This window comes from Lycium barbarum, chromosome 11 (genome assembly GCF_019175385.1).
Source record: "Lycium barbarum isolate Lr01 chromosome 11, ASM1917538v2, whole genome shotgun sequence".
Taxonomy (NCBI): domain Eukaryota; kingdom Viridiplantae; phylum Streptophyta; class Magnoliopsida; order Solanales; family Solanaceae; genus Lycium; species Lycium barbarum.
The window spans coordinates 108550380-108562431 of record NC_083347.1 but is presented as its reverse complement, the minus strand read 5'-3'; the positions used below and the strand labels follow the sequence as shown (position 1 = coordinate 108562431).

Genomic DNA, 12052 nt, shown 5'->3' with positions numbered 1-12052 from the left:
TCCGTTTAGACATTTTTTTTGCAACTCTTTAATTTTAACTTTCGACATGACATATTTAAGATCACGAGATTAAAGAGCATTTTTGTACATTTTACGTATCTTTAATTTAATACCACAAGATTCAACATTTTCTTTACTTTCTTAAACTCTGTGTCAAGTCAAAACTAGATAAAAAAATTAAAATAGAGGGATTACTTTTTATGTAATTATGTAGATTATATTTTAAAAAGCATAAAGATTGTATGTACGCCAAATTAGAGAGAAAAGATCTCTAGAGATTCTTATCTCCTTCCATTCCAGTGGCTCAACCAGTAACCAATGACGAAAACTCAAAAATTCATGGTTTCCTGATAGAACCTTTTTTCGCCCAAGTTGTTTCGGAATCGGAAAAACAAAAGTTCCTAGCTAGGCTAATGCCTTTACCGAGTCTTAAACTCCGACTCCTAAACTCAAAACTGGCCGGAAATGCCCATTTTGAGCTAGCTCAGGCGGATGTTCCCGCTGATCTTGACTTTACAAATTGTCAACCTTTGTCTTTCAATACAGAGTCTGACACTTTTCTTGTTTGTTTTGTCTTTATGTGGTCGGTCTTTCTTTCCATCTTCAGGATCTAAATAAAGAAATTTAACTCTCGAAAATACGAACTATGTGGAGTAAATTTTAACTTTGGAACTAGGTGTGCGTGTCGGGTGCAATATATTTTTTCCAGAAAGCTGAGCTTATTTTATGCACGAATACACGAATTATACAGTCAGATATCTCTATAATAGCATCCATACATAACAACAGCTCTCTATAACAACTAAGTTTTTTTTTAAACCGATTTTTATGTTATATTTTACTCTCTTTAACAGCATATACCTATAACAACAACAACCAACTTTATAACAGTACGCTCTTTATAAAATTGCCCCCATATAACAACTATCTTCTTATTTCGGTAATATAATAATTAACCATCTTTATAAAATAGAATATCTATGATTACTAATAATAAATATATATATTTTGACCAAATATATAATTTGATAACTTTATATAATACATCTATGACAGAATATTACATATGAATACATATTTGTAATCTAAAAATATCATTGTCTTCTATTCTTATTTATAAATTATTTTCAAAAAATAAAACAATGTGAATAAGGAGCACGAATCCTATTCTTTAGAGCAAGCAAGAGACAAATCTTTGATTCCTTCTAATCTTTTGTAAACAAGCTACAATAATTATAAATTTCTTCAATCAATCTTCAAAGAATTTAATTTTCAAGGAGATTTAAAATTTGTGCGTTAGAGCTTACAACTTTATACATTTATTTCTGAATTTATTGAAATTGTATTAAGTTTCTCTAATATTTAGTTAGTGACGCATATCTTTGAGATTTAAAATTTAAAAGGTTATTTTTTATAACATCAAAAGATAATTTTTTTAAAGATTTTATGCATCTTTTTTTCCTAAACAATTAATTATTATTTAAATGTCAAATGTTATTATAGGTGTATAATAAATATTCTCTATAACAATAAAAAAAATTCGAACCCAACAATGTTGTTATAGAAAGAGTTGACTGTAATTATGTTACATATTCAAATAAGCAAGGAATCTATTTAAGGTGATAATGATTTTAAAACTTTGATATTAGGACTTCTTATCTAGTTTATTTAAATAAGAAAAGATCTCATAATAAATTAAAAAAAAGAGTCAATTTTAACATTCCGCTTTATAATTTTTTGCTTAAAGAAAAGGATTTTCGCATCATTGCTCTAATTAAAAGAAGCTTTGTCAGGTTTTATCATGGAAGCGAATTTCCTTTTACTTTCTCAATAATAAAGCCTTTGACCTTTGTATTCGTTCGCCAAATCTTGTTCAGTTCATGCAAGCTCGATTTTGTCTGAATCTTCGTGGAAAAATAAGAAGGGTTCACCAGCCACTACATCTGTAGATACTACCAAATCATTAGGAAATTATGATTGTTCCTTGGTCAGATCTTCTGAAAGAACTTGTGGAACGAATCAGTAAATGCCTCGACAGCCATATTGACGTCCTTCGCGTTCGTGCAGTCTGCAATTCGTGGCGTTCATCACTTCCTCCTAATCTCTAAATCTTTGCCTCTCAACAAACTAGCTATCCCCAACTTTATGATACATGGTTATCATGAAGACTCTGAGTTTTATTTAATTGAAAGCAACGTTTATCTTTTCCAACTCATCGACAGCGTTACCAATCCTTCTCCTCACACAGGCTGGTTGGTGAAAGTTGTTAAAACAATAGATGGAAAATTGCGGATTTTGAATCCTCTAACCAACATACTAATCAAGGTTTTGCCAGATGATATGCCTAAGAAATTAAATTTACTAGACTTTCGTGTTTCTCAAGTTTATAAATCCTATCACGTGCAATAGGTCTTAAAGTCTCGGGCCCTGAATATTGCATAGCGAATTTTTTTAGTAAAATCCTGCTTATTGTCGGGAAGAAACAAGCAATAACCAAATTGCACGACGAGGTAACAGTGGAAGAAATACCCAAGTCGAAACTTCCCACACTATTTGAACCAAGACAAGACAATAAACACTAGCACAAATGGAAATCTCGGCAGCAGCTATACCAACAATAAAATAGCAAAGCAAGCAAAAATAAATCGAATAGAAGAGATACCAAATTTACGTGGTAAAACCCCTTCAACGTGAAGAGGCATCCACCAGACCTCCGGCCAACAAAAGCCCCACTATAATCAATAAGAGTTACAACAACGTTCTCCAATTGGCTACAACAACAAAGCCAAGCAAGGAGTAGCAATACATAAAAGATAGCACCAAAACCAGTGAAAAAAAAAAGAGAAATCACCCCCAAAAACGAGCTACTGTTCGTACGCGAAAACTGTAGCTACAGACTACAAATCCGATCTCCACCATTGAAATCGAAGAACCAGATGTTAAGAACCCCCAGTTCAAATTTCAGCACGATCCAACGGTTAACGAATCGGGAAACGCAATTTAAAGCGGACTACTGTAGCAGAAAATTTCTGGATGAAAATCTGCTTTCTCTCTCACGTTTTTCTCTCTATATGGCTGCTATGAATTTACTCTTGTGTTCTCAAAATAAGACCTAAATTGATCCTATATATAGAGGAAATTTTGGGCAAAATTGGCTTGGTCCAAATTGGATTGAGTTTTATTAATCCAATTCCACATAGGAAGGGAAAACCCAAAACCTAATTAGATTGAGTTTTATTAATCCAATTCCACATAAGAAGGGAAACCCAAAAACCTAACACTTATTTCGAGTGATCAAACTGATCATTTTTCTCTAATGGCAATTGATCTTCAGGATCATTTATTTCATTTATAGTCAGGGATGAGAAGTGGACTGCATTGAATGATCCCTTGAAAGATGCCTGTAGCAAGATTGTCGATATCATTGTGTATAAGGGGAACTTTTATGTTGTCGATCAATATGGAGAGGCCATAGAGTATGATCCCTCCTGGTTTAACCAGACCAATGTATCTTCCACCATAAAGTATGATTCTAGTAAGGTCTCTTCCAGCTTATTTAACGAATGGGGCAGTAAGAAACGACTGGTGGAATCGGGTGGGAAGTAGTTTCTGGCTGATATGTTTTTGATATTGATGTTAAGAGGGAGTTGCGCCGTTATGGCCCTTCTTGGATAAATCCCATGGAAATTAAAATACACCGGCTTGATGAAGAACAACATGAGTGGATTGTAGTCAGAGGCGTATCTAGCCTACAAGGTAGGGGTTCAACTGAATTCCAAACTTTCGACACGGAGCCTATATTTATGTGTAAAAAATTATTAAAATTACAATAACTAGTAGATATGAACCCCTAATTTTAAAAATATAATGGGTTCAATGCTAAAAATCTTAAGATTGAACCCATAAAATTTAAATCCTGGATCCGCCTCTGATTGTAGTGCATACATTGGGTGATCGAATTTTCTTTGCTGGTGATGACTGTTGTTTCTCTGTTTTTTCACTAGATTTTGGCGATCAATGCAGAGGAAAGGAGGTATAATTGTGGACATCTTGGGGGAGTTACCGTCGAAGTTCTATGATGGCGACTTTGAAGATGATATGTATTGTGGTTGTTGTAGTATTAATGATGATGATGATGTTTATGGTCCAATTCCTATTGATGGTGGTGTAAAACTTAGCAGCAATGATGGCAAGATTGGCAGGAATGACCTTGGTAGCAAATCATCTGGTGCTCTTAGCGAGGAACTGAAACTTAGATTTAAAGGATAACACGGCTGTCTTTACCATACAAGACGGTAAGCTTGGGTCATTGTTATCGCGCCTTGAATATGGAGATATTTTCTGGCCACCACCATCTTGGCTTAATTCTGAGTCTTGTTTAGACGCGCACAAGTGAGTTTTCTTAGCCTAACTTTCCTTTAAATTAATGACATTATTAAAAAGTTTTCAACATAGTAAACACTTTTCACCTCTCTACGGATGCTAATGTTCTTTTATTAATTTAACCTGGAAAGATGAGTAAACTTAATGTGTTCACTTACAGGTAATGAAGTTGTTAAGTCGTGATTTATTTATCAACAAGGTATACATAATACAGTAAGTAATTTATTCACATGATTCCCCTAAATTTCTTCTTTTGCAGTAATATATGTTGTATTTTATTGATTTTCTTGGTGTTAAGTTGATTATTATTTGGGAATATTTACTTGCATTTTGTGCTAAAGAAGTACTGGTGCTAATACAATTGCATCTATTTTTTTTGTGAAACAAGTGATAATAGTGATGCCGTACCTTGCTGCGTAGAGCCTACAATTGCTAATCTATGTGTGCTAGGCTTGATCTCAATCATAACTCTGTTTTCTGCGAATTCATAAGAAGTCTTCACCATGTTGTTCTTTTCTGTTCTATTGTGTTGATGTTATTCAATTCGAAATGTTCTGATGCATTACAGCCAGGAACTCGTAAGTAGCTGAGAGATGATCAATTGACTAGTTCTTCTCTGTTTTCCCTTGGCTCATTGAGGATTAATACTAGTCAAATAGTATTCTGAATGTAGTTTGACGCAGCGTGACACATCATTCTTTTTCCGTTGAGTTTGTTTTGGATGTTTTTTTTTTAACCGAGGGTTTATAGGAAGCAGCCTCTCTACCCTACAAAGGTAGCCCAGACACCACTTGTGGGATTACACCGGGTATGTTGTTATTGTTGTTGTTGTTGTTTGTTTTGGATACTTTAGAAGACTTAGTCAAGTAATTAGCAAGGCTTTTGGGCCATCAAGAAGTGGTAGAAATTCTTTGATACCAATTTAATCTAACATTTATGATATATGTGGCATACTCCTGTCAGTAGGTGATTTTTAGGTGCCAAAATAGTTGCATAACGTTTTATGACACCTTCATGATTTTAAGGCAGTATACAGAGGAAGTCATGAGCTCATAAACTACATCAACAAGATGCAATACATTTTCTGTCATACCAAACAACCCTTAGACTTCAATTGGAACACAATAAATGACCAAATGCAGCAATCATAAGGCCAAAACAGAAACCAACAGACAATGCCTAGTTGTGTACTTTGTTGCAGGGGGAAATCACAACATGTTACAATAAAAAAACATGCATACAGCTGAGAAATTATTGATCAATGACAAATTGCAGAACAAGATGATTGAGCCCATTATGTATGCTTTAACTCATCAAGAAGACCTAAAATCATATAGATTTCTAACTCAACTCTACATACGTTTCAAAAATGTCAAACTCACGCAATCAAAATATGAATAAAACTCTCCCACTTTCATTGTTTCTCTTGCACCTGAACTTTCACTCTAAGGGTGTGTTCGGTATGAAGGAAAACAATTTTCTCATGTTCGTTTGATCAAAAATTTTAAAAAACATTTTCTTTAGGAAAATAAATTCCTTAAAAATGAGGAAAATCACTTCTCTAATAATAGTAGGGAAAACAAGTCCACAATGCATTCCACCAACCACCCAACCCACCCCCAACCACCAAACCCCAACCACTCCCACCATCCCACCCCCACCCCCCAACCCCCCAAAAAAATTAATTTTATTTTGAGAAAAAAGTTTTGAATTTTTTTTTTTTGGTTTTTTGCACCACCCACCCCCCACCCCCCCAAAAAAAAATAATTTTGTTTTGCAAAAAAGTTTTGAATTTTTTTTTGTTTTGTTTTTTGCACCACCCACCCCCAACTATCAAACCCCAATCACTTCCGCAACCATGCACCACCCCACCCCCAACCACTCCCACAACCCATGCCCCACCCCCCACCCACCCACCCCAATTTTATTTTATTTTTTAAAAATCTTTTGGGTTTCTACACCACCACATCCCTCCCCCTCCCACCCCGCACCCCACCCCCCGCCCCAAAAAAAATATTTTAAAAAAATTTCTCTTTTTTGATTCTCTACACGCACCCCTATCCCTCCCCCCCCCCCCCCCCCCGAATTTTTGTAAAAATCGGAAAAAAGTAACTTCTAAAACTTTTTTTAAGAAATTTTTTTGGGGGGGGGGGGGGGGGAGAGAGGGATGTGGTGGTTTAGAAAATCCAGAAAAGAAATTTAAAACTTCAAAAATAAAAAATTTGGGGGTGAGTGTGGTATGGGTCCTGGGTCCATGCCGAGGGGGAGGGATGTGGTGATTTAGAAAATCCAGAAAAAAAAATTGGGGGTGGGAGGTGGGTGGTTGTGGGGGTTGGTGTGGTATGGGTCTACGCGGGTGGGAGGGCGATGTGGTGGTTTAGAAAATCCAGAAAAAAAAAATGAAAACTTCAAAAAAAAAAATTGGGGGTGGGGGGTTGGTGTAGTATGGGGTGGTGGGATTAGGGTGGAGTTGTGGGGCTTGGGTGGGTATTTTTCTGAAAATATTTTCTACCAACCAAATGAACATGAGAAAATAAGTAAGAAATTCACTTATTTTTCGCTACCCAAACGAACATGAGAAAATAAGTAGAAATTCACTTATTTTTCAAGAACACGTTTTCAGGAAAACATTTTCCTCCATACCGAACACACCCTAAATTTCTGCACCTTTGGTCAGTAGAAAATGGAACAAAAAGCTACCGAAATTGCACACACAGACGACACCAAAATGCAACAAAAAAAGCCAAAACTATCATTTTCTTCATGTCATTTATGTCAGCCCATCTGGTCAAGTTCATTGGGATTGTCTAAACATACTCATCAAACATGTTTCCAGAGAAAGTAAACACGCATAAAAACTAGCACTACCTTTTATTATATGGATGCTTTTCTAATCACCTTTCTTACTTTCCTGAGATCAGTATTTAGCAGGACATTCTCATGCATCTATATAGACCAATCATTCAATACCTACGTACGTCTCAACCTCTAACTAGTTCAATCGGTTACTCGGATTCTTTACATCCATTTCATATATGATACGACACAATTTCATTACAGTACTAAATGTAACTAATTTCTTGAGGCAAATTTAAGGATCATTGTTTTGTCCCACCGCTTCCACAGAAACAAGTGATACAGAAAGCTACACCAGCTCCAATAGGGAGCATATCAACACCAACAGTATTTTACCAACAAAGTAGACAGTAATTAGTAGGAGAGGTATTAGATAAAAATCCATAACAAGCCAAGAAAGACAAAAGGCCAGTTGAATTATGTTTAAGCAGCATCAAAATAGAAAGGACATAAACAATAAACAATTGTGCTTTAAAAGCAATTACCTGCTCAATTTCATCTTTTTTCATGAAACCCCCAAAAAGTTGAACAAAGTATCTCCTAACGAGGAAAGAAGAAAGTATACAAGTGGTCATCTTCGTCTTCCTCTCCACTTCCCTCTTCATCATCAAACTCGGAACTTGACTCATCAGAATATTCCTCTTCTTCGGCAGCCACTCGCCTGTTATATGCATTCATTATCTTTGCATGCTCTAGCTTCCTTTTCTCTTCCTCCGCTATATAAGGAGCTTTCTCAGCATCTGACATCTTCTTCCACCGGCTTTCCTGGCAGCAGCGATAGATTTGATGCTTGTCATGTAACTGGTTTCTAAAATCCTCCATGAAAATGAAGTAAGCACTTGCAGGCCTCCTAGGTAACCTTTTTAGTTCCCGATCTTTCTTCATCGTGCGGAATACATAATTAGCTTTGGCATGGGATTTTTCTCCTTCATGAGGAAACTGTTATGGTTGAGAAAATGAGCGAGAGAGAGAAAGATACTGCTTAGCTTTCTTCTCATACTTATGGTCAGGATAACATACATGTCTCTAACTAGACTAAAACAATAACAAATGTGGCAAACTTAATACAAGTCCAACAACAATTAGGACCCAACTCAAATTAGTCGGTATGATCTAACGACATCATTTGTAGATGAACTGAAAACAGTAAGATATACCAACATATACAATCGATCGACGTTTACCTAAATGTGCGTAGCAAGGATTCTCCCCATCTTTGGATGGAGCAACCTCGGATCTTGACTTGTCACTCTTCTTCGGCAGCCATCAGCGGGTTATAAGAGTTCAAGATCTTTGCATATTCGACCCTCCTATTCTGTGCCTCTGCTATATAAGGAGCTTTCTCAGCATCTGACATCTGTTTCCACTTGCCTCCACCAACTTCTCGATGGCGTCAAAAGATTTGATGTTTGTATTCACCTCCAGGTACTGCTTGTTAAACTCCTCCATGAAAACGATGTAAGAACCTAGAGGCCTCTTAGGGTTGTAAAGATCACTGACAAGCCACCTAAACATCTCTTCTTCGAGCGGATCATTTCGTCATCAGCTTTGACATTGGATTTAGCTCCTGTCATGATGAAACTTTTAGGGTTGAGAAAATGAACGAAAGAGCAAATTTAATACTTATACTCGGGATAACATACATGTCTCTAACTAGACTAAGAGTGTGCTTGGTATGGAGGAAAATATTTTCCAATTTTTTCATGTTTGGTTGGTCAAAATATTGTGAAAAACAAGTTCCTCAAAAATGAGGAAAATGACTTCCCTAATGGAAGTAGAGAAAACAAGTTCCATAAGTGACATTCCAAGTTCATTGTCTCCTCCTCGCCCACCCAATGCTCCCAACCCCCACCCCTTGAACATCCACCACCGCCGAACCCCCACTCTCCACCCCGCCCTACTCTCATAGTGTTTTGCTAGTTTACATATACATGCATTTGGGATAATATGTTTTTGTTTACTTACTAAACACTAGAAAATAAGTAAGAAACTCATTTATTTTCTAAGATAACTTTTTCCATCGTAACAAACACACCCTAAAACAATAACAAATATAGAAAATTTAACACAGGTACAACAGCAGTTAGGACTTCTCTATCCAAATTAGTCTGTATGATCGAACAAAGCCAAATGCATAAAGAAACGATGTTACCTAAATATAAGTAGCTAGGGTACTCCCCCGTAACTAGAAGGATCAATGCTTTCTTCCTCAGAGTCGGATGGTTCATAGAACATATCGACCATAAACAAAAGATTCAATCTAAAGAAGGAAAAAAGAACATGAATCATAAGTGATGACAGAATTAAAAAGATCGAGCAAGTGCATGTTTAAATTAACTAACTTGTTCCCTAGCACGCTCAACAAGTCGCATGATGATATCATCCCCCTTTTTGGTAAGACGAGCCTTGAGCCTAGCTAGTATCTCATGGTCCCGAACCCCCAAGTGACGCTTACGGCTCCTGGCCAGTGGAGAAGGAGGCCGCGTGACCGCCGGGGTTTCAAAATTCTGGGCATCACCTTTTGGCAAATGAAGAACATTTGTCGAGTTGGTATCAGATGCTTCTGCACAAAAAAGTTGTTGTTGTTGCTGCCGAGGAATTGATGAACCGGTGGTAGAACCCTCCTGCAAAAACACCTGTCTGGGTTAAAGGAACTCGCCATCAAAAGATGTTTTTGCAGGAGGGTTCTACCACCGGTTCATCAATTCCCCGGCACCAACAACAACAGGTTTTTTCTATAGAAGCATCTGATACCGACTCGACAAATGTTCATCATTGTCCAAAAGGTGATGCCCAGAGTTTCGAAACCTCGGTGGTCGCTCCTTCTCCACTGGTCGAGCGCTGTAAGCATCACTTGGGGGTTCGGGACCATAAAATACTAGCTTGGCTCAAGGCTCGTCTTACCAAAAAGGAGGATGATATCATCATGCGACTTGTTGAGTGTGCTAGGGAACAGGTTAGTTAATTTAAACATGCACTTGCTCGATCGTTTCAATTCCTCATCCCTTAAATGATTCATGCTGTTGTTTTTCCTTTTTTGTTTATGGTCGATATGTTCGATGAATTGTTCATTTGTCGCGGCGATACAAGGGAGATAAAGGGGTTGGGGAGCCTTTGTCGCCCTAGTTTTATTGTCTTTGTGTACTTTTTTTACCTTTTTAGCCTTCAACACATTTAGTACCTCTCTAGAAATTAATCTTATACCCCTCCTCTGATTTCTTAGGGGTCGTCTTGTTCAAAACCAAGATATCGAAAGATTATATCAATCTCACCTATTATATGAGATAAGTGATACCAAAATTTTGGTATGAAAATAGTACTGGTTTTAGCTAATACCTCCAACCAAACATGAAATAATTTTAATCTCAAAATTGGTCCTAGGATAATCCGCCTAATCCCTTGAACCAAACATCGTTAAAGAATTTAATTTCGTTTAATTTTGCACCTAACTCTAATGAATTTCAAATTACAAATACTCACTTAAACTTCAAATACTACTTTATTTAAAATATTACCAAACTTATGTCCATAGGGCTATTGTGCAAATAATTGCGATAGTAATAAAATACAAAAATCTTCAATGACTAGTAAACATTGACAGTTACAAACAACCAAAAACTATTCACAGCTAGCAAAAGCAAGTCATGACTAATTACATGAAATAACTGAGAAATTACTGAATGGTTTTGAATTATTCCGCTTAAATACCCAGTACTTAACTTTTAACTTCAAGAAAATTGGTAAAAAATTTAGGCGTCAACAACCAAATATAATAAAGATAAGCTTCAACTGGTGGGATTACACTAGGCATGTTATTGTTGTAGTACTTATTAAGCTTCAACTTTTTTCAATAAAATTCATATCAAATACATACCTAAACTCGAGATGTATTGGTAGTTCAGGTAGGAAATAAAAATAATGGATAGTTAAAGGTGTGAAACTTGTGAGGAAGTGACAATTCAATGTTTTTGACCATTAACTCTAAATACTCACTTAAACTTCAAATACTACTTCATTTAAAATATTAGCCAACTTATGTCCAAAGGGCTATGTGCAAATAATTAACATAAGTAATAAAATACAAAGATCAGAAGGAGAAGTGGGTGGGGGTGTATCTTAAAAGTTACAAACAACCAAAAACTATTCACAGCAAACGCAAGTCATGACTAATTAGAACCGAGAATTACTGAACTGTTTTGAATTATTCCACTTACATACCCAAAACTTAACTTTTAACTTCAAGAAAACAGTGTGGCGCGGGCGTGGGGGGTTGGGGTTGGGGAAGGGAGATATATAGGCCTCAACAACCAAAAAGAAAAGAAAAAAGTATAGAATAACTAGATGTTGGCACGGGCCCAATAGGCCTAATATGAGCTAACGACAAACATAATATTAATATGACGACATTTTCGTTTGAAGAAGTATGTACAGGAAATTATTTGGTTTCATTTCATCTCAAAGTTTTTGTTCTGTTCAAATCTTTACATTCTACTGGTCCTAACCAAAACTTTAGTAATATAATTTAATAAGGTAACAAAACTTATTATTTTTTAATTATGAGAACATTCATTTCTTAAGTTGTAAAGCACTAAGAATCTAACATTCTATATGCTTTTTACTATCGCTTAATGCTATAAATTTATTAGGTTTGCAGAGATATATATTTGCTTCTTAGATTGAATTGTATTTTATACAACAACCGTGAGTCATTATACATTATTCTCCTGAAGATCAATCATTTCTTATTTACCATTCACAAATAAAGATTAGAAAGTTTGACACATAATTCAAATGCGTAATTTATCTCGACAAA

General features: G+C 36.0%; 1 long non-coding RNA gene and 1 pseudogene across 1 annotated transcript; one reads left to right on the top strand and one right to left on the bottom strand.

Moving 5' to 3' along the window:
• Positions 1–1973: 1973 nt before the first annotated feature.
• Positions 1974–4039, top strand: LOC132620093 (F-box protein At2g17036-like; annotated as a pseudogene).
• Positions 4040–7569: 3530 nt separating this feature from the next.
• Positions 7570–9885, bottom strand: LOC132617770 (uncharacterized). Its single transcript, XR_009573825.1, has 3 exons — positions 9392–9885; positions 8424–8806; positions 7570–8178 (listed from the first exon to the last, which is right to left on the bottom strand). It is a non-coding gene; the product is annotated as an uncharacterized LOC132617770 (long non-coding RNA).
• Positions 9886–12052: the final 2167 nt, after the last annotated feature.